This window comes from Phyllostomus discolor, chromosome 5, assembly GCF_004126475.2.
Source record: "Phyllostomus discolor isolate MPI-MPIP mPhyDis1 chromosome 5, mPhyDis1.pri.v3, whole genome shotgun sequence".
Classification (NCBI taxonomy): domain Eukaryota; kingdom Metazoa; phylum Chordata; class Mammalia; order Chiroptera; family Phyllostomidae; genus Phyllostomus; species Phyllostomus discolor.
The window spans coordinates 83,266,639-83,288,483 of record NC_040907.2 but is presented as its reverse complement, the minus strand read 5'-3'; the positions used below and the strand labels follow the sequence as shown (position 1 = coordinate 83,288,483).

At 38.1% G+C, this 21,845-nt stretch overlaps 1 pseudogene; it reads left to right on the top strand.

Annotated features, from left to right (window-relative positions):
- Positions 1–12,997: 12,997 nt before the first annotated feature.
- LOC118500722 overlaps positions 12,998–21,845 on the top strand; it is a 116,931-nt pseudogene continuing 108,083 nt past the window's right edge.

The window sequence follows — 21,845 nt, the reverse complement described above, 5'->3', positions numbered from 1 at the left end:
TCTAATGCTTTTGTAGGCCAAAAGTCCAATACCAGCAATTTCATATTGTTAATCCAATAATTGTTTAATATTTAATGAGTGATTACTCATTCAATTACATTGAATACCCCCTTTTTGATATTGATATCCCCCTTTGTATGAAGACTTAATTTTTATGTTCTTAGAGAAAGGGGAAGGGAGGAAGAAGGGAGAAAGAGAGGGAGAGAAACATCAATGCATGGATGCCTCTCACATATCCCTTACTGGAGACCTGGCCTGCAATCCAGGCATGTGTCCTGACTGGGAATTGAATCAGTGACCCTATGATTTTCAGGCTGGCATTCAATCCACTGAGCCACATCAGCCAGGGCTGATATCCTCTTTATCAGAATTAGACTTTTCGAAAGGAAAATCAGCATTTACTCTGTGACTCTCATGTATTACAATGTTTATGAAATGATAGGAAGTACCAATCAGTCAATTTCTGGCTTAATACAATGGAGATTTGCCCAGTTTTTCTGGCATAAAAAATTCAGCCCTAATAGTAACCAAATAAGACCTCTGTGCTTCATTGCATTCCAAGAAATGAATTAAAATGTTATAGATTTTTTAAAATATGAGAATATTTATTCCTATGGACAGTTTTTCAAACATTGTGTGGTTACATTATGTTACATTTTATTATATATAGAATTTTCTCAATATTTCTTCAGAGAAGAGACAACTAAAATGGAAAAAACAAATGAACTCTGGAAGGCATGAAATGTTCTTTTATGTTTAAGTGAGCTTTGGGGGAAGATACCTCTTTCTGAAGACAACTTCAGACCTGCCAGTAACCTAAAAAAAAAAAAAAAACCAGAATCAGAATTAAATAGGATGCAGCCATATTCGTGTTAGTTGCATTATCCAAGTGATGATATGAAAAGTGCTTTATACCATTTAACAATCTATTTCAACAAAAGCTCATTCTATGACACAAGATAACCACATAACCATTCTGAAGGACTATTTTTATTTTTGATGTATATTTCTAACCTACTTCAATAACATTTTGGCTTTGAAACCACTAGATTTTGTCTAAAATCTCAAAAATATACTTTATTTAATATATCTACCACTTTTTAAGACCAGTATTCAAAATGAGTTGCTGTTGTGAGAAATGGTCACAGGAACACTTGCTGCTTGTCACATGTGGAAGCCTCTCAATAGGTTGTCTATGCTCAAGGAAAAGAAGTGCTACAACTCCTTTCAGAGCAATGAAAACACTGTTGGCTGGATTCAGTCTCCAGAAATCAGCCTTTCATTCTGCCAGAGCATTAACTAAAAGAAATAAGGCAGAAAAATGGACATCACAACCAATTATGTTATTAAATTTTTCTTAAATTTAAAAAATACCATTTTTTTACTGTTGATGGGACTGTAAAATGGTGCACTTACTTTGGAAAGCAATTCATCCAAAATTAAAAATGGAATTACCATATGACCTGGCATTTCTGCTCTTGGATATAAACCCTAAAAAATTTAGAACAAGATCTTGAAGAGATATTTGTATACCTATGCTCTTAGCAGCATTATTTACAATAGTCAAAAGGTTGAAACCACTCTTGTGCCCATCAACGAATGGATAATCAAAATGTGCTGTATACATACAATGGAATATTAGCCTTAAAAAGGAAGGAAATTCTAACACATACTATAGCATGGATAAACCTGGAAGACATTATGAGAATGAAATAAACCAGTCACAAGGAGACAAATACTCTGATTCCATTTATATGATTACTTAGATTACTCAAATTTATAGACAATAGAATGGTGGTTGCCAGGAACTGGGGGGGGTGGGGGGCATGGGAAGTTATTACTTAGTGTGTGCAGAATTTCAGTTTTGCAAGAAGAAAAGAGTTTTGTAGATAGATGGTGGTAATGGTTTCACAACAATGTGAATGTACTTAATACCACTGAACTATATACTTTTAAGATGGGTAACATAGTAAATTGTATGTATGCATATTATACCATAATTACAAATTTTGACTTAAAAAAAGCATCACCAAGGAGGCACACTATCCATTGCTCTGGTTTTGAAGTCAGCATGGACACAAAGAGCAGCAGGTAGGCAGCACAATGAATATTCAAATCAAACACAATAAGGAGGCAATGATATAATCCTGGGCCTGGCACCCAAACATCTGGGCTGATGTGTGGGTTCTGTGACTTGAGCTCAAAGAACTAAATCCAGTTCTCTAGACTTTGAATCTAATCCCATCTCTAAAATGAAGTAATAATCCCACCACTGATTTCCATGTGATGTTGTCATGAGAATCCAATGATGAATGTTAAGAAACATGGTGTTAAATTGGGAGGTGGGAAGCATCCTGCAAAGGGCTTCTTTGCCAGGAGATGCTATATGTTAATAAATGAGGCAGATTTGAAGTAGGCAATCTGAAGAAGACCTAGTGGTCACTCCTGCCCCCCACCCCTTAGCTGACTGGCCATATGGGAAGGTTGCCTTAAATCTATTTTGGTTTCACACTTCATAACCTATTTATTGTGTGATTACAGACAAGTTACTTAATCTCTTTACACTTTTGTTTTCTCATCTGTTAAATGAAAACAGTAATCAATAATAACCTCAAGGGGGGTGAGAGGAAGGTAGATTATGGTGCTTAATATAGCTCACCTTGCTGCCAGGAGATTTATCAATAGAAACACAGCCTATTCAAGTACTCAATGTCAGTGGTTCTCAAATTTTAATGTGCATGTGAATTTCCAGAAGAGGTTGTCTACATGCAGATTCTGAACCGGAAGATCTGGAGTCAGGTCCAAATTCTAAGGTTCTCAAGTGAGTTTCTGCTGCTCCATGGACATACTGAGCAGCAAGACTCTGTATCATGGATCTCACAGTGTGGTCCACTTTTAAATACTCTGCTCTCACTTTACAGAAAAAAGAGGGGAAGTCAGAGCTTTAATCAGCCCCTAATTCTATTGGTTTCAGTTCCAGTAATTTTAGATTTATGAACAATAAGATACCTTAGACTTAGAGACTTAGTTTAGCATTTCCATCTTACAAGTAAAGGAAATCACCGTGCCTAACATCACAAAGCAACAGATGTGAGATCAACACCTGGGTTTTCAGCTCCCAGTTCTTACACTGACCAGGAATACAGTGATTGAAGACAGAGTCTTCACCCAACATCTCGTAAACGTACGTCCTATTTGAGGAATCATGAGGAACAAAGGGACAGTGGTTGGCTCTAGAAAGAAGCCAACAAGGATAGCATGGTTCATTCTGATGCAGAGTGTTCCTCTGAACATTCCCAAAAGGTGAATGACTAGTCCACATTTCATCAGTATCTTGGAACCTCAGAAGGATTTTATGCAAAACATCCCAGCCCATCTTCAATCTGAAAATGACTTTTTCCTTGGAAATTAAAAAGAAAAAAAAACAGTCAAGATCCAAGCTGTCTTTGCTTGGCTTTTGGATCTTTGATTCTCAGGCTTCAAGTTCTCACTCATCCTCCAGGAGAATAGAATCACTGGTATCCTCCTTGGAGAACAAGCAGTATGGTAACAGCCCACCCCCAATGCTTATGAGACAGCCAGCGCAGAGAGGGGTCTTTCTCCAGACCCATGACTAATCACTCCAGCTTCCTGAGGATGTGTTATAAATGTTCCCAGAGCTGCTGTGCAGCCCAGTGGGTGCTTTTTGGCTCTGTCTCACCACATATGTTATCTTCATGGTAGCTGGTCCCAAAAAGGGTTGTAACTCAAGGGAATCTCTTCACAGATTCATGTCTGGCTTTAAAACAAGGAGCTCTCAAACCTGTCAAATCAGGGAAGCAGACAGACGGTGTCTGTATTTGGAGGTACCTTTTCCCTCTGGGTTTGTAAAGGTTTCCTCTGGGAGGACTTCTTCTTTCTACATTCCTGGGTTTGATTGCTTGCATGTTAGAAACCAATTCTGTATCTGGACAAGAGCCTTTTTCAAGGTGTGCAGTTTTGTGAGGTTCAGGTTGAATCCATAGGGAGGGAGGCTGCAGGAGGTGGGGGAGGTTTAATGTACACAGCATGTAGCATTAGTTGAATACTTCTGCTGGTTGCCATGGGAATCAGAAGACTTTTGAGTGTAAATCCTAGCTCCTCTGGAGATATGTGAAAATACATGATGGTGAATTCTGGCTGTTTACCACTACCATCTTTTTAAATCAGGGGCTCTTTAAAAAATGCAGCACAAATGTTTACCCTGCCACAGGAGGATACACTAACCTAAAAAACGTGTCCCTCCCAAGACCCTAACAGCTAATGTACATGGACTTCTCCCAATTATTTTGGGCCCCACTACTTCAAGCTAGTGAAACACAAGGTAGTTGTGTTCTTTCCCTCCCCATCAGAGATTTGAGAAATATTCAAAAAAGCCTGTAACAGCTCACTCAAGGCAATCACCATCTAATTGTTGTGGGATATTTAAAAACCAAACAACTGGCTTAAAAAACAATAGCTCTTGAAACTGTTTTAAAGATTATTTGTCTGAATACCACATGATATCACCTTTAACAGGAATCTAAACAACAAAACAAAAAAAAACTAGCAAAATATAACCAAAGACACTGAAATAGGGGATAGTCTGACAGTGACCAGAGGGGAGAGAAGAGGGAATTTCAGGGGGGAATGGGTAGGGTTTACAGGAACAAATTTGGAGGACACATGGACAAAAACTAGGGGTGGGGGGGAATGGGGGGGAAGGGGGGAGGGTTGGGTGGGTGGGCTGGAATGGGAGTAGCGGGGAGAAAACTGTACTTGAACAATGATCAAAATAAAAATAAATAAATAAATAAATAAATAAAAGATTATTTGTCTGAAGCATGGTGGCACCCCCTCTGTATGTGTTTCCCATGTCAGTCAGCTCTCTCATTCTTGTCATGGCTGACTCAAAGTCCTGACGTCAAGTGTCAACTCGCAAACTCAGCATTGAACAGCACACCAAGTTGAGTGTCTACCCCTCCCTTCTCCCATCACCAACCAGGCACTGTATGTTTTCACCTAATTTGAAAAATTATGGAGAAATTAAAACCATTTGAAAGACTGTGGAGAAATTAAAAGCCCAGTACCTTACATAAAGTTTCCCAACTGGCATGCCAGGATGTTGCTGCCTCAGCCCTGAACAGCTGAACCCCTCCCTAAAGCTGTCTGCCTCTGGGCACCTTCACTCATTTATAGATATGATCCTTTTTAATGTATATGTAATATGATAAAAAAGTAGAAGAATCAAGGTCAGCTAACTTGTAATTTTGTTCAGAAAAGAAATCAGTCTAGTTTATTGTGCAATGCCTGGCACATAGAAAATGATAAACAATTATCAGCCAATTATATAATTATTAATAAATTGTTAGTGACTGGACATTTAGATTCAACAACATTTGTGGACCTGACCATAGAAGAATAGAAACCTCTGCTGTTGAGCCATTCATTACCCAGTAGACAAAGTGCTTACTCTAGGCCAAGCATCTAAATATATTGTCATTTTATTTGGCCGAAGAAAGAGAAGATGAGCTTATGAAAAACAGTGGCCAACAATAAAGTAATTAGAAAGAAAAACAGTGGCCAAAATTTTACTGTGCTTTGTAACTCCTTGTTGCAAACATCTCTCAGGAAAGCAGAGTGGTGAAAAGAATAACAGCTGCCCTTTTGGTGAGGACATCTTGGCACAGATCCTTCATGCTCCCCTACTTTGCCTGGCTCTCCAGAAAAAACATGCAGAGCTCACTAAAGTCCACCAGCTCTCTGTGAGGGGAAGTAATTATAGTAAGTAACACTCTGGGGGCACTTATTATGGGCCAAGCACCGTTCTACATGAGTTGTACATATTAACTCATTTAATCCTCATACATACATCATTAACTATAACACATGTGAAATGCAGACAGGATACAATGGGATTTCACAACAGTTAATATTTCTTTTTGTTTTTCTTTTTTTGTTTTGTTTGCTTTTATCTGTTTTCCAGGAGGTAATATTTCAACTAATATATAAGACAGATGCATCTGGGGTACATGGATGGGCTATCTATTCCCACACTCCTTGCATTTGTAAGCTGTTCAAAAATATTTACATATAATGCCTACTTAAATACTTCATATACATCAAGTTCTGTGTTGTCTACATAGATTATCTTATTTGATTCTTATTTGATTCCTATTCTCCAGGGAAGAAAACTGAGGTTAGTTTGCTCAGCTAGTAAGCAGCTGAACCATGATTCCCAACACAATATTTTTAACCACTTTACTGCACTGTGTTGTTGCCTGAATAATCAGATAACAACTCTTTGGTGTTTATTATATGGCAGTGAGTGTAGTGAGGTTAAATATGATAAAAACTTCTACATACTAATAGTGCTGTGAGAAATTAAAACCCAGTGACTGCCATTATTCTTCCTTTAACATGTCTTTGGATATTTTTAGGTTGTATTCTGGATTTTTAGGAAGACTAGGAATACTCAGTTCAAATTGTGATTATTTTCAGCCCCCTCCAGAATAGTTGAAAACAAATGATAAACAAGCACGTAAAGATCTGATGGTAATATTTTTTTTTGTCAGAGGGAATAAGTCAAATATCATTATTTATATTCTCAAATTCATGTTTTAAAAAGGCTATTACTGTCAAACCATATTTCTACCATTAAGTGGCCATTTTCATGTCTTTCTATTTAAGGATTTGAGAGTTAAAGTAAATAGAGTGTTGCTTGAAAATTTCTCATTCCCTACTCAACATCTCTTCATTTCTCTATTTCCAGATCAATTAGATACAGATATAATTTATGAGTAATCTTTCTGCCAAGCAAAGACATATCCATGTTGTAAGCAAGATCAACTTACTAGACTCCAGTTGTCAGGAAGGTGAAATAACTTTTTGAGCTCTTGTTCTCCACTCTGTGAACCAGCCCTTCTACGAAAAGGCTAGAGGATTTTCAGAGGTGGACAGTAAGCCAGTAGAGACAAAGGTTTCACTCCTCTTGACTGTGGCCTCTGTCGTCCAGCCAATGGCTACCTCTCTTTACTATGGCTCTATCTGGTGCAGTTTCAAGAACAGAGAGGGCTGAATGACTGTGTTTTGAAGATTCTTCCTGCTAACTGAGGATGAGCCAAGGGGAAACTCCTTTGAAATAATGTTCTTGAATAAGATTTAGGAGACTGCCTCTGTTATTTTAGGGCAGCTTCAGGCCCTTTCCAAATTAAGATATTTATAAATTGAATGCCCTTCTCTGCCAGAGGAGTACCTGGCATCTTATACATAAGTAAGCCCTCAAAATATGACTACAAATTTACATGGAATAAAATTAGGCTCCTCTTCCCTCTGAGACTTGTTTTTTCTTAGTCCATCTTCCCAACCCTCCCAGCCTTCTTCAGTTTTCTAACTACCATCAAAAACTTCTCACAAGAAATGAATGGAAATTCATTTATTTTAAAGTAAAAGCAACTTATGATGGCCTTAAATATTGCCTCTCCCAGGGAGACTACAATATGAATAAAGCCTCAGATAAAATGTTTGTCATACTCCTACCATTTAATGACATGCTTTAATGAGCAAGAAAAAAGAGATTTTTTTTTGTTTTTTTGAGTGATAGATTGAGAGGTAAGAGAGTGACTTGCCAAGCAGAGCAATACCACTGCTATTGAAACACAATTGTGAGGGCAATTATTTGTTTTTATAAATATATAAATCTATCTAATGAATAAATATATTGTTTTTATATGTGTTTAGCAAGCTAGTTCTTAAGCAAACATCTTCAACCTAGCTACCTGTAGGGAAACTCACTTTAGATGCAACATGGCTCCAGCAGCATAAGTGTCTGGGGAATTTTGGACTCTACTCTCTGTTTAATTCTCTCAGACTGTTTAACTGTCTACAGACTCAGCCTTGGCTGACAACCCAGAAAACCAGAATGCTACCCAAAGATAAATGTCCCCTAGGAAGGAGGTGAAGGAAGGTACAGAGTGTGATAACTGCCTGATGTTATCTGTCAACTTAAGAACGCATTGTTTTCTGGTGACCTAGTGACTACCTACCACATTTATTAAGAACTTCCTATAAAAAGAGACCATGTCCTGAGAGGGGGTGGATTTATTCCCTGCTGGCCACCACTGGGAACAGCAGCTTTGCCCATGTATTTAAGTTTTTCCTACTAAAACTCTTATAAAATTCAATAAAGCTACATGCCAGTTCTTTGGAGTCAGTCTTGAATTTAGATTTTGGGATTTTCCCCCAACTCTACCCCACCAAGGGATACAAAATGTCCCCATACTTTAAAAGAGCCTCTAATATTTTAAAATTCAATTAGTTTTGTTGGGCAAAGAGAAACTTCCCAAAGATTTCATGCCAGTAGAGAGCAGAACTTTATGCAATCCAATGCAAATGTAAAACATGGTCTTTTAGAGAGCTCTGGAATTTTTTTAAAAAGGCCATTAAGGCAGTTAAACATGCAAAGTTAATTATAATATTGTCATAACACAAATTTCTTTATCTCTTAGCAAACAGTAAAACCCAGACTGACTCTGATAAAAGTCAATCAAATGATATAAAAAGAGCAAAAAAAGCACAGTACTTACTTACAAATTATGTGACCTTCTTTCCCAGAATGTTTGGGTCTAGTGCTGTCCAAGAGAATAAATAAGTAAACCTTAAAGAAATTAACACAGCTAATATTTTTACCAGTCTTTATACTCCATCTTGATAGATGCTTCTACTTTGAATTAGTCAAATACTTCTTCCCTTCTCTATATAGACACATCCTTTTACTGCCAAAACGAACAGAAACGTATATACATCTCTAGGTCTTGTGTTTTTTAATTGTCCTATATTGTTTCAGCCTTACAGTTCTAAACTTTCATAGTGTAATACCATTGATTAAAGGATCATATTATACTTTGGCTTTTTAAAAAATATTTCTAAGTCACTGAGATGTTACCACTGAATTAACTTTAGAACTGATGTCTTGAGGATGTTGTGGGCTGAATTGTTCAGTACTGCATAAATGTTAGTCTGAATTCTTGCTCTAACCTTGCCTTCTTCTCTGCCTGGTTCTATTATACCTCCAAACAATGGGCCATTATAATGTTGCTTTTGGTTAAAGTTATAAAGCAGAATTGAGCTGATCAGATTTTGACATCAGCTTTTGAACACTGCAATGCTTCCCCCCTTAAGAAAATCCCTCATACAGATATTTCTATATATAAGCTACAACTATGTTCCCCAGAGAGTAAAATTACTTTTTTGAAGATGTAGTTCAGAAACTGGTCAATTTATTTTAAAGAACTCAGTCATTAATTATTTAGCAAAATGGCATCTCTTTTTGCAAGTGAATAATCAATCATCTCCTTTCCAAATACATTTCTTTTTTTCTAAGTTAAAATTTTCCTCTCTGAGTTTTCTTAAATTGTAACCCTTTCACATTATATGTAAGACATTTTAAATTTCTTTTTCTTGGTCAACTCTTCAGAACTGACTGACTTCTACACCCATTCCCCAACCCCTGGAAATCAACTCTATTTTTCAAATTTCCAATTTAGTATCTCCTTAAATCACACATTCATTTGTGTGCACCTAAATAATTGGTGTTTGGTGTTTGTCTTTTGGTGATTGTGTATTCTCTTTCTCTGTCTCTCTCTCTCTTTCTCTCTCTCCTATGAGTCATTACAATTCAGTAGAATCACAATAGAGAGTTCAGAACCTGTCGCCCACACTGTACTGTAAGCTAAAGGAACCAGAAGACAGCTTTCTCTTGCAAATGTCAAGTGTTCAGCATGTCTCCATTGGGGGCTGAATAGAAATGTAACCTTAGAAAAGTTAAGTCCCTGGATCTGGGCAAAGCTTTGAGCACAGGCATACCTCATTTTGTTGTGCTTTGCTTTATTGCACTCCACAGGCATTGCATGGCTTGTTTTTGTTTGTTTGTTTATTTGTTTGTTTGTTTTTTATAAATTCAAGGCAAGACCCTCTAACAACAAAAAGATTATGACTCACTTTATCATGCTGGTCTTAAATCAAATTCCCATTATCTCCAATGTATGCCTGCATTCTGAGTCCGGAGATGACTTTTGACTTTTCCTACAAGGGCCTATAATTGGTAGTTTCAGCTACCTCGTTCATCAGATTAACTCTCTTCAGCACCAACTTTATGTCTAATTTGTTCTGCATGAGTAGAAAAACCCACAGGACAAATAGCAGGATATTTTTTATGTTTGTCTTAGGACCTGTCAGCATACCTATGTACATGGGAGGGAAAGAGTCTGGTGGTCTCCCTTTCAAGGCTTCTCAAATGTAGCTTCTTTCATTTTAACAACCCAAATAATCCCACACCATGTAATTCTTATTACCAATTCTGCTTGGTCAACAAAGGATACGACGAGGTTGTAGAAAAACCATTAGAGGACTTATATTTGGCAATTATTATATCTTTCATGAGCAGACCTCAAGTATTGTGACTAAAAATCCTTACTGAGGTTCCATAGGATATCCAACCAACATAAATTCAGGTATCTAACCAAAGGTTTTGTTTTTTGTTTGTTTGTTGTTTGGTGTTAGGGTTATTTTGCTACATTCAGACAGAGATGAATACACATAGACAGATTGGTATGATGTGGGCAAAAGATTTGACCAAGCAAAGAGAGGCCGGAAGAGGAAGAAAGGCCAGGATAAAGGGAAATGTGTGAAATCAAATGTGCACTCTGTATTTAACTCCAGAATATTGCTCGCAATTATAATTACCCACTTTGCTTTGCAGCTCAGAATAAAAGTGGCGTTGCACCAAACCCTACCCAAGCATCAGTCGTGATTAGAAAGTACTCCACACCTTGGAGAACCAAGGAGACAGAAGCATAATTTTAAATGCAAATTAAATTGAGGGGGTAGCAGAGAGAACACATAAAAGACAGTAAAACAAAACCTTTCAATTTTCTTAAATTAGCAGTCTAATGTGTTCTAAAGAGCAGCTCCACTCAGATCTTTTTTAGGGGTTGCATTTCATCACAATATAAAATGGGCAAATCCATCACCTTCCCCTGCTCATGCTCTTGAATTGAGATTGAAGGGAAAATTAGAAGCTGTTCATTTGGGCTTGCAGGCTCAGCATCGTGCACAGCTTCCTTTTATGCTCAGTGTCCTGTTGAAAGCGGCCAACAAGTGCTGGTGAGTACCTGCTAACTTTAAGACTCTTCCTTTTATATATCTTTTTTGGCTACCTTTCTGTTGGCAGGGGTTGGGGTGCAGATGCGGGAATCTCTCAAAAGATTTATGTTATAATGCTCCTTTTGAAAGCTTGGAAATTTCAGACAGCTTTTTAAGCATCTTCTAGTGACTGATTCACAGAAGGCAAGAGAGTTATTTTCAGCCTAGATGCCGATGGCTGATCTTTGTAATAATTATAACAGAATAATATTTAACATGTGCTAGCTAAAATGACCCTTCCCCACAACCCTAGACAGCATTAGGGTAAGAAGTGGTACCCCCAACAATTTTTACACAACTTTCTTATCATATTAAGTATTTAATCATATAATTCTGTTGTCATTACAAGTCAAACTGGGACTTGGGGCTATACAAATAAATTATTAAACCAAAAATCATTATTTTAATAATTATGACACTTCTCTGCATAAGAGATGGGTGGAGACAGGGGAATGGATAATGGATCCACGTGACACTTACATGTAGATTTTGATGGGGATGGTTTTCTGCCAAAGTTTTACATAGGAAACTGGTCCTTTTCTTCCTTCACAGTGGAGGATACAAAGAGGCTAAGGCTGGCGTCACCTTCCGTTGCTAAGGTAACGTGTTCTGTGCCATTTTATTTGATAAAAGCAAGTCCAGTGGATGGAATACGTTATTCATTGCCTTTCTAATAAAAAAATCAAAACTGTTTACTTCCACCGGGAATGTTTAGTGAGATCAAAGACTCTCTGGCTGAAATTGCTCTTGCTTTTATTGCCGGCAGTTAGCCCTTGATTTTTGTTTTCTTTTTGCAGTAAGTATGATTTTTTGTTGGGGTACCTTTGGGTATTTATTAAAGTTTCCTCTTACCAGACTTGGTTTCCTAAATTAAAAGTGTGTGCTTTTAGAAAGAGAAATAGCTGGGTTAGCTTTCTGAGCTTGATTTTAATGACTTTGTCTCCTTGATTCTTTCCAATAGCATCCTGCACAAACAGAATATAGTTCATTTGTACAAGTGTCAGGGAAAGGCTGCATATGCTCGAAAGAACCCAACAGGCAGAATGTTTTTAATGAAGTATATAAGCTTCCTGACAGACTAGTGCATGATAATATTGGGATCATTGTAACTCTGAAATAATTGTCACTGCTCTATAGAATTCTTTCTTAAAGGCAGCCTATGTCAGGGACAAGCAGGTAATAATCCTGTAGCATTTTATAAAATGTGCTGGAAGGAATTGCTATAAAGGAAGGAATTCAAGGCATTTTACAGCAAACATGTCAGCATGTGTCATAAATGCAAAGCATCTCTAAGTGGAGGCTCTGATTCCCAGGCTATTCTTGCTGCTCAAGGGGAATTGAAACTCTCTAGACCAATTGAGGATCAATATTAAGAACAGCTGACACTTAATGATGCCATTTATCAGACAGACTTTCAAATAACAGATAGCATATGAATTTAACAATATATTTTCCAGTTAATATACAACAAGGAAAGGCTGGTATGCCATCTCTCTTTAGACTGGATCATCTGTTTTTTTTTTCTGAGTAGAATATATTACTTTAAATGAATGTTAGTTAAATGTGGCATTTTCTCATACAGTAAGAAAGCTATGTTGAAGGGTGGCTTTAGAATTGGATATGTCAGTCAAATAATGGGATATTATAATGGAATGATTTAACTATTCAGTATATATAATTATACATGTATATACTGTATATTTAAATTTTTATATGCATGTCAGGGCTTTAAAAATGTCTTTGACAGTCTAAAATACTCTAAGTTGCTTTCCTCTTTCATAGGCATACAAGTGACTACTTTGTCTTAAAACTCTGTTTTTGAAACATCAAGGATGGATTATCCCAAAATGGATTATTTTCTGGATGTCGAGTCTGCTCATAGACTCTTGGATGTTGAGTCGGCTCAAAGATTCTTCTACAGTCAAGGAGCTCAAGGTAATAAATAAAATGGGAGAAAGGGAGAAAATGTTAAGTTTGAAAGGCATCAAGCATGCCTTTACCCCCGGAGTTTGCAGGCACTGCACTTGAAGGGACCTAGGGCACCCTGACCTATGTGACTGAACTCCAGCTGGATTAAATGCTCCTGAGATCAGCTTTGAGCTTCTGCAGCTGCCGTATCTATTTTAGATGAACACAGCCACTGCCTCAGGGAATTACCTTTGCACTTGGGGAGCAGTAAGGAATGTGCCTGTTGTGAAGTGTTGCTGATGTGTACATTTTTATTTAATATTTCAAGACGGTCAGCTAGGCTCCAGTTTGCTCATTCATCTGTTCAAGGGTACATATAGAATGTTTTCTCACCACACTATAGAGTACAGAAAGAAGCTGGGTTGTTTTGTGGAATCTCCCGGGAGGCAGGAAAATTTTTTAGCATATTTTATGTTTTCTCTTTCCCATAGAATAGTTAGGATATTCAGACAAAGCAACTTGATGCTGAGCATATCTCAAATGGTACAGCTGATATACTGAGGAGCAAGGCAATGCCTATATTCCTAAATAGAAAAGTAGTTGAATTCTTGGAAGTCACAAGGCAAAGCTGAGAAGGAAATGCTGTTTTGATAATGCTGGCTTGTTTCACTTTGAGGGGTCACAGTACTTCACACAGAGCACTGATAATATTTGCCTTGGCTTTCCTAGTGATGTCTTCTATGTGGGTTTTACCTCTCTCTTAAGCCAATTTCTCATGGCAACCTTGAGGGCTTGCAAGCCTCCTCCTTTTCTGTTTTATTTTTCCGGGTGTGATACAATCTTCTTAAAGTAAAAAAAAATGGTTAGAATTTATGTGGTTTATCTGTTTGGGTCAGTGCACTCATCAGTAGAGCTTAAATTCACAAAAGTGATATGATAGCTAATTTTTCTCACCTACTGGCTGTCTATAACTAACATTGCTACTCTCAACCACTTAAAAAGACATGAAAATGTTGCTGAAGTAGAAGAGTAGGCTGGTCACAACCTTCAGCATCCTCTGGGTCTGCAAGGAAGAAGATATCAGAAAGAGATGGTGAATGGAAGACAAAAGGGAAAGGGGGCTGAGGTAGGGCTCAATCCCATCTCCTGTCCCAAGTTTAAACATTGCTGGGTCCAGGCCATTCAGAGTGAACAGGAGAATAATGTTCGACGGTAGAGTCACCCACTTGAGCTGCATGACTTGGCAGAACAAGGGAAAGAAGGTGGCAATTAATTGTAGATAATAAACTTGTCCACTTTGCCTTGCAGTAGAAATAGTTTAAACATTTAAGGAGACTAGGCTTTGGGTTTTTAACGGAAGGAAAAATGCAGGGTGTGGGAGTTTCAGAGGACTCAAGGCAGTCTGGTGGTTGTCAGCAGATGGAGCTGGGGGTGGAGTGGTCAGAATTGTCAGCATCAGTGACAGGTTTAGACACCAGAGTTGGAATGACTAGAAAATCTATGGGAGGTGGTAGCATAAGCTACTGCTGCTTTCTGATATGACATTCATTTTAGGGTAATAAAAATGATTGTCAATCAAAGAATTTTCAACTTGTAGTAAGACTGGAGGTTCCTTGAACATCATCTAGGTCTATTTCCAAAAAAAATCCCAGACTTCTTAAATCAGAAATCCAGGTGTAGAGCTTAGGAATTTGAATTTTAAGCAAGAGCTCCAATGATGATGGCCTAGCAGGCACACCAGTCTAGGGAACATTTAAGAAACAGTTCATCTAGTCCAGCAGGAACACTGTCCTTTGTATTAGAGGCAAAATAATACAGTGGTCCAGGGTAACACCCTTAACCCTGACTGCCTAGGTTCAAATCCTGGGTCTGACACAGAAAATCTGGGCAAAATAATTTCTTTGATCTTTAGGTCCCTCCTCTGCAAATAATGGTGCCTAATTTATAAGTTGTTAACTGTATTAATGAGGTGAGACTTCAAAGTGCTTAAAACAGTTTTTGCAACATAAGAGATGCTATATATAAGCAAATCAATAAAATAAACATCCCTGGCAAAAGGCCATCTCTCCTCTGTTTGAGATGTCAAAAGAAGCCACTGCCTTGCAAATAAACGTGGACTGACAGGAATTTAACTTCCTATTTGGGGTAAACTTTTAAAAAAATAAATGTTAGAGCACAGTGATCATTTCCTTGCCTCATCAAAATGTAACTCAGAAAAAAACTGAAAAATAATGGAAGTTCGTCTTGGTACTCCCTGTCTACCTAGTCTTTCCTTTCATTTGGAATATTAGAGCCCCTTTCCTTCCAACACCTTATCCAGAGCCCCACTACTGAGGCCTGGTCACCACCAGAGTCTCCTTTCCAGGCCTCCACTATCACTATAATGTGGGGCTCGTCATTGCATTGCTCCAGCTCCTTCACAGCTGCTTCCTCCCACTCAGAACACATGCCACAGTCTTCCCTAGATAACAAGACGTGTGGTCTGATAAATTACTCCAAGTGAAAGGGTAGAGGTCTGAGGGCCAACAGAAGGAGGGCAGCATGGGAGCTTGCTCTTAAGAAAGGCATTTGAGGCAAGTGGGGCCATGTGCTGCTGCTGAATCACAAATGCATGGTGGCTCTATTTGGTCAGCCCAACCCAGGAATAAAGGAATGTTAGTAAGGTCAAGTAGCCACATTTTTCTGGTACCTTCTTCTGTAATGTGGGTGACCTAGGACATGGTCAGCTAAACTGGTGTGTGATGATTATCTTTTTGAGTTGTCCACCCTAGAGTTCATATAGATATTTCTATAGATTGACTAAGTGTTCTTATAGGTACAAATACTTTTAAAGGAGAAAGCAAGAAAATATGAGTTTCTCTCATTTTCCGTATTACCATTCTTATACCAACTTATTTACAAATTCATAAACTTCTTGGAAGCCAACTCCTTCTATGTTAATAACATGCAAAATGTTTATCCAAAGCAATAACACCAGAATTATAATATTTTTTAGTTTAATACACTTTTTGAATTTTTCTTGTAAAGTGGTAAGAGTCTGTCCCTAAGATGAGAATTTTTCTAGCTAGTATGAGCAAGAGCAATGAAGGAAGGTGAGAAGAAGAAAAAGAAGGGGAAAAAGCTATTCTTTCTAATTTGGGGCTACTTCTTCTGGAAATCCCAGAGATTTTCAAAGGTCACTTGCCTGCTTTGCTGAGTAATATAGCTTGTTATTTTCTCCCACCTTTACTTTTCCTTGGTTTGATGCCAAGGTCAGGAAGATGAGCCCATGTCTCCAGGGATTCTGCTTTAGATACATGATATGTTACAGAGAGCAGAAAAAAGCCCAGGGTCATTTGTTCATCTCTCCTTGGTGAAGGATGCTCTCCTGACTAATCTGTGAGTGGGTTGTCAAGAGTAAATCCTGCTCACACAGAGGAAGCTCTTTGAAGGACTCCATTAACTCAAGTGGAGAATTCTGGTGGCTGAAGATACACAAGGCATAAAGGGCAGCTGAGAGTTGACATCACACTACTTGAAACCACCCATCTTTCAGGTCTGACAATGATATCTCACATACTCAGCTTCAGACTGTTTAATTTATTTTACTGAACAACTGAATTAGGAGAAAGTCATAATATAAAATCATAAAATTAGCATCATCATGGGATTTTCAGGTTGAAATAGACATTACAGATCAGTGATTCTCTTGGTCCCTGCCTAAACAAAGTGAAACAGAATTTGTGAGGGCCAGACCCAAGTCCCAACATTGCATTTTTAACAACCAGCAGGGTAAATCTGATGAGCACTACTGGTTGGGAACCACCGTTATGGATCATTAATCTCTTGCTACTCAGAGTGTGGTCCTGGGCTAGCAACATCAGAGCCTTCATCAGGGAGCTTGTTAGAAATGAAGAATCCAGGCCCCACTGAAGACCTAGGGAAGAATTGTCTATATTTTAACAAGATTGCAAGGTAATTTATGTTAAAGTTTGAGAAGCAATGATTTGATCCTGTACACATTAGAAACACCTGCAAGCTTTCACAAACTCAAGGCCAGAGTACCACAGCACACTAATTAAATCAGTCTTTGGAGAGGAACCTCGCACTTGGAAATGTTTTTAATTGTCCTCAGTGATTCAAATGTGCAACCAGAGCTAAGAACCACTGACTTCCCATTTTATAGAAAAGGAAGTTTTAGCACATCAAGCAGCTCTCTTCTTACCTGAGTATCTTTATTTATTTAGGTTTTTTCTTTTAAATGAATCCAAACCACTGGAAAGGTGCAAATGGATGTTTTAAAAAAGGGTTGGACTCTATGTCTGGTGCTGCACTTTGCATATTCATTGTCTTCATTAATCCTGAAAGAAATTTAGGGAAAGAGGAATTATAATGGTCATTTTGCAGATTATAAAAGACTATATACACACACGCACATATAACACATAGACACAGACAACTGTGGTGATAACCAGAGAGAAAGGGGTTGGGGGTAGGTGGTGGTGGGCAAGTGGGGCTAAATGAGATTGGAGGAAAAAGACTTTGCTTGGGGCAATGGGCACACAATGCAGTGTGCAGATGATATTTTGGTGAGTTGTACACTTGAAACCTATATGGTTTTGTGAACCAGTGTAACCCTAATACATTCAACTTTAAATTGAAAGACTATACACTTAGAAGCATAGCTGTTTGAATTCAAGTATATCTGACTCCAATAACCCCACAAATAATGAAGGTCACAATCAGGACCAACTCACACATCCAGAGCTCAGAGTTTGCCCAAATCACACAGCCCAAATCACATGCCCAAATTACACAGCTTACAGTGAGAAGGAGAAAACTAGAACCAAATCTCATACCACATGCATCTTTGCCCTTTCCACTGTGCTAGATTTCTTTTTTCAAACACCATTCATGTCTTTGGACATTTAAATTACCTTCAAAAAGGAAAATACATTAAAAGAGAGCAAATTCACTGAAGTCACCAGGCAATCAAATTTATGACTCCTGCTCACAATTTTCCCTCTTTTATCATTTTAAGTAACTCTTGACATTGGAACCGGGTGCTACAGTCATTGTGACTTCATCGTAATGCATCTTTCCTATCATCTACATTGTCTTGTTGAACAAAGGGAAATGCCAGTTTTGACAACTGATAAATGCCACAATGAGCAGCTAAGAGTCCTTTCAAGTTGTTTTTGGAAATAGAGAGGAATTCATCTAACCCCCTTATCAACCATTTTCTCCCCCAACTGCCTCCCAGCTCTACCTTTAGCCCATCCTGTGAAATCTGTCAGAAATGCTGGTTTTTCCATCTTAACTTTGAGTTCAATATACTGGAACTCAAACCTAAATTCTAAACCTCTGGGACTTCTTAACAGGGCCCCAAAAGACAAAGACATTTTGTAGCACATAATTGTTTGCAAGTCATCACAATAGTTATCTTCACAGAATGAGCTCCTGCTATTTTCTTTCTTGTGCTTAATGCAAGACCGAGCTCCAATGTCACTTTCTCTGTGAAGCCTTGACTAACTTTTCCAGACCTTTCTCCCCCAGTATTCTGTTCAGCCTTCATTAGAGCCATTGTGATGTCATATTATTCTGTTTCCATTGCTTATTAGATGCATAGGCTCACATAAATGGTTTCCCTTCTCTAAGCCTCGGGGTCTTAATCAAATAGATATAATGCTAGCTCTAAATATATATAGAAGTTTTTGAGAATTGAGTTATTTCTATAAAGTGTTTAGTACATTATTCGTTATTATTGGTTAGTTGTCAACAGTATTATTAATACTTAGGTGTCTGTTACCTACCTTGATCATGATAATCTCCTTGATATCATTTTCTGGGTGCCTAGTGTCATCCTGGAACACAGTAGGAGCAGTAAGATTTATCAAATGTCTCTGTTTAATTGAAGGAATGAAAATGCTTAAATCTGCATTACAAAGAGAGTCTTAGGTTTCAGGGAAAGGACTTCCTAAGACCTTCAACGAACTAACATCTTTAGTTGACAATAGAGACTCTGCTTAAGGCCAAAGGGAGGGATAGGTAAAAATAATTTTCAAATACATACAGATGCAAGAAATAGTAGAAAGTCATCAACTCTTCAACATCTCCTATAAAATAGAAGAAATTTAAAAAATAAAAAGCAACAAAAATATAGATGGAGGGAATTGGTAAACTATGAAAGAAAATTAACCTTTAAAATAGATTTCAAGGGGTCCCTGAATAGTACTCTTTTGAGAAGGGATTTTTAATATGCAATAATTTGTGAAGACTGAGTTTTTATTCTGCCTAAAATTAGAATTGTGAAACAGGTGACCACTCAGTGCTTGCTATAATGAACCTGAGATCAATTCAAAAGCTGTTCTGAGTATGTTCAGGAACTAGCCCTGAGCTGAACCTTAGTTGAAACCCTTTTCCCTTCCTTCTTTAGGTATGTACTGCCTAGTTCATTCTTACCATTTGGGGCTGATTAATCCTACACCCAGCTACCATTCACATTCCTGTTTCTGAGCAGACTCAATAGAAGATGGCTATAGATACCCACCTAAGCCCCACACTGAAGATGTGCACTTTGAGAACTAGTTACTACACACCTGGGTGTGGTGTTTCTAGGAGTCTTGCTGAGTAGCACCAAGTTACTTTCCTCTTCTGTGGCTGTCCCCTGAGACTTAAATGCCATTGTCATAGATGTGGCTCATATTTGGACTTGCAGATCTAATTTGCTCCATAAGGGTGGAGGCAGGAACTATGATTCCAAAGCAACTGGATCCTTGTTTGCAGCAGGATTGCCAATTGGATTATAACCCTTTTCATACACCAATCTAATGTCCTCCCACTTGCCCCTCAGAATTTGGCTAGGACCAGCACAGCAAAATCAGCCACATCTCTGTCTCTTCACGATGATGTCTTAACCAACCAGTTTACATGGTAATCAAGGTTTCCCAGAACCTTGTCTCTGAGAAATGCTTCAGATCACACTTTTCTGAAGTCTACAGCCTTGTTTTTATGGTACTCAAGTCATAACCCTCAACAAATACTTATTTTTTTGCTTTCTGTTTTTCTCTGTAACTTCAGCCAGGAAGCAGCATGCTGTGCTTCACACATGGATGACAAGCTTAACTACCAAGCCTTCCTCCCCAACCTCCCACACATTCCACTTTAGACCTCTAATTGCTCACACCCAAGCTCCCCAAAGCAGTATTTAATACAGGGAGCATTTTGTGTGAAAAAAGTGTGAAAGCAGATCAAAAGGAAAAATATTAAGATAGCCAGCCTGCCAATTCCATCCATATGCAGATTTCCATGAAATCCAACCTTCTATTTCTGAGTGTGTCCTTGGAACAGTACACAAAGTCACATTCTTAGCACTGACAGTTTGTCTGCACATAGCCCCCTAATGCTCTTCATGCCTTTGCCCCCAGCAAACATCTGCTCTGCCACACATTATGATTCAAGGCCCATCAATAAAGTGGGCATGAATGAGGAAAAGAAGAAGACAGAGAAGATGAGAGAATGATAGAGAGGAAGAAAACCATATGAAAATACAATGAAAAAGTTCAATCAATTAATAACTCATACTCTCACATAAGACATATGGACAGAGTGGATTAAAGATGCAGCCCATACACAGCTAACGTCAACCATGACCCAAATAGCATAAACAATTTGCAGGTGCTTGGGAAAGAATTCTTATTTCTCATTTGCCCAAATAAATCTGTTCTGCCCCCGGCCCCAACAAATGTTCAGAACCACCCTCTGTGATAGACTGAGTTGGCAGAGGCAAGGATAGGGAGTCTAGCACATCCAAATCAGCTCATGGCTAATATCACCTTTAATATTTTAAAGAATATCTCTGTAAATAATCAGACCCACACACTCATACAATACCACTGAATGAATATTGGTATTAAATTAGACTTCTGGAATTCTAGGAATGAATAGAGAGATTATTTTACAGATGTATGTTTCTTTTTTCTTTCTTTAGTTTTGTTTTGTTTTCTTTTTTATTATATTTTCCATTACCATTTATCCTCTCTATACCCCCTCCCCCCTGCAATCACCATACTGCTGTCCATGTTCATGTCCTTTTTCTTTTGGCTCAATTCCTTTACCACTAGCCCTCATCACCATAGCTGTCAACCTGCTCTCTATCTATGAGTCTGTTTCTATTTGCTTGTTAGTTCAGTTTGTTCATTAGATTCCACATATGAGAGAAATCATATGGTATTTGTCTTTCTCTGATGGACTTATTTCACCGTAGAATAATGCTCTCCCAGCTCCATCCGTAGTGTCCCAAAGAGTAATGTTTTCTTCTTTTTATGGCCAAGTAGTATTCCATTGTGTAAATGTCCCATAGTTGTTTTACCCACTCATCTACTGATGGACAGATGGGTTGCTTCCATATCTTGGATATTGTAAATAATGCCTCAGTGAACATAGGGGTGCTTATGTTCCTTCAAATTAGTGTTTTGGGTTTCTTCAGATACACCCCTAGAAGTGGGATTGCTGGGTCAATGGAAACCACCAACAAAATAAAAACATAACCCATGGAATAGGAAAACATATTTACCAATACATCTTTTCAGCAATACATCGCCGATATATCACTTGCTGATGATAAGGGGTTAATATATAAAGAACTTATAAAACTCAACACCAAAAAAACTAACATTCCAATTAAAAAGTGGGCAAAGGACTAGAATAAACACTTCTCCAAAGAGGACATACAGACAGCCAATAGACATATGAGAAGG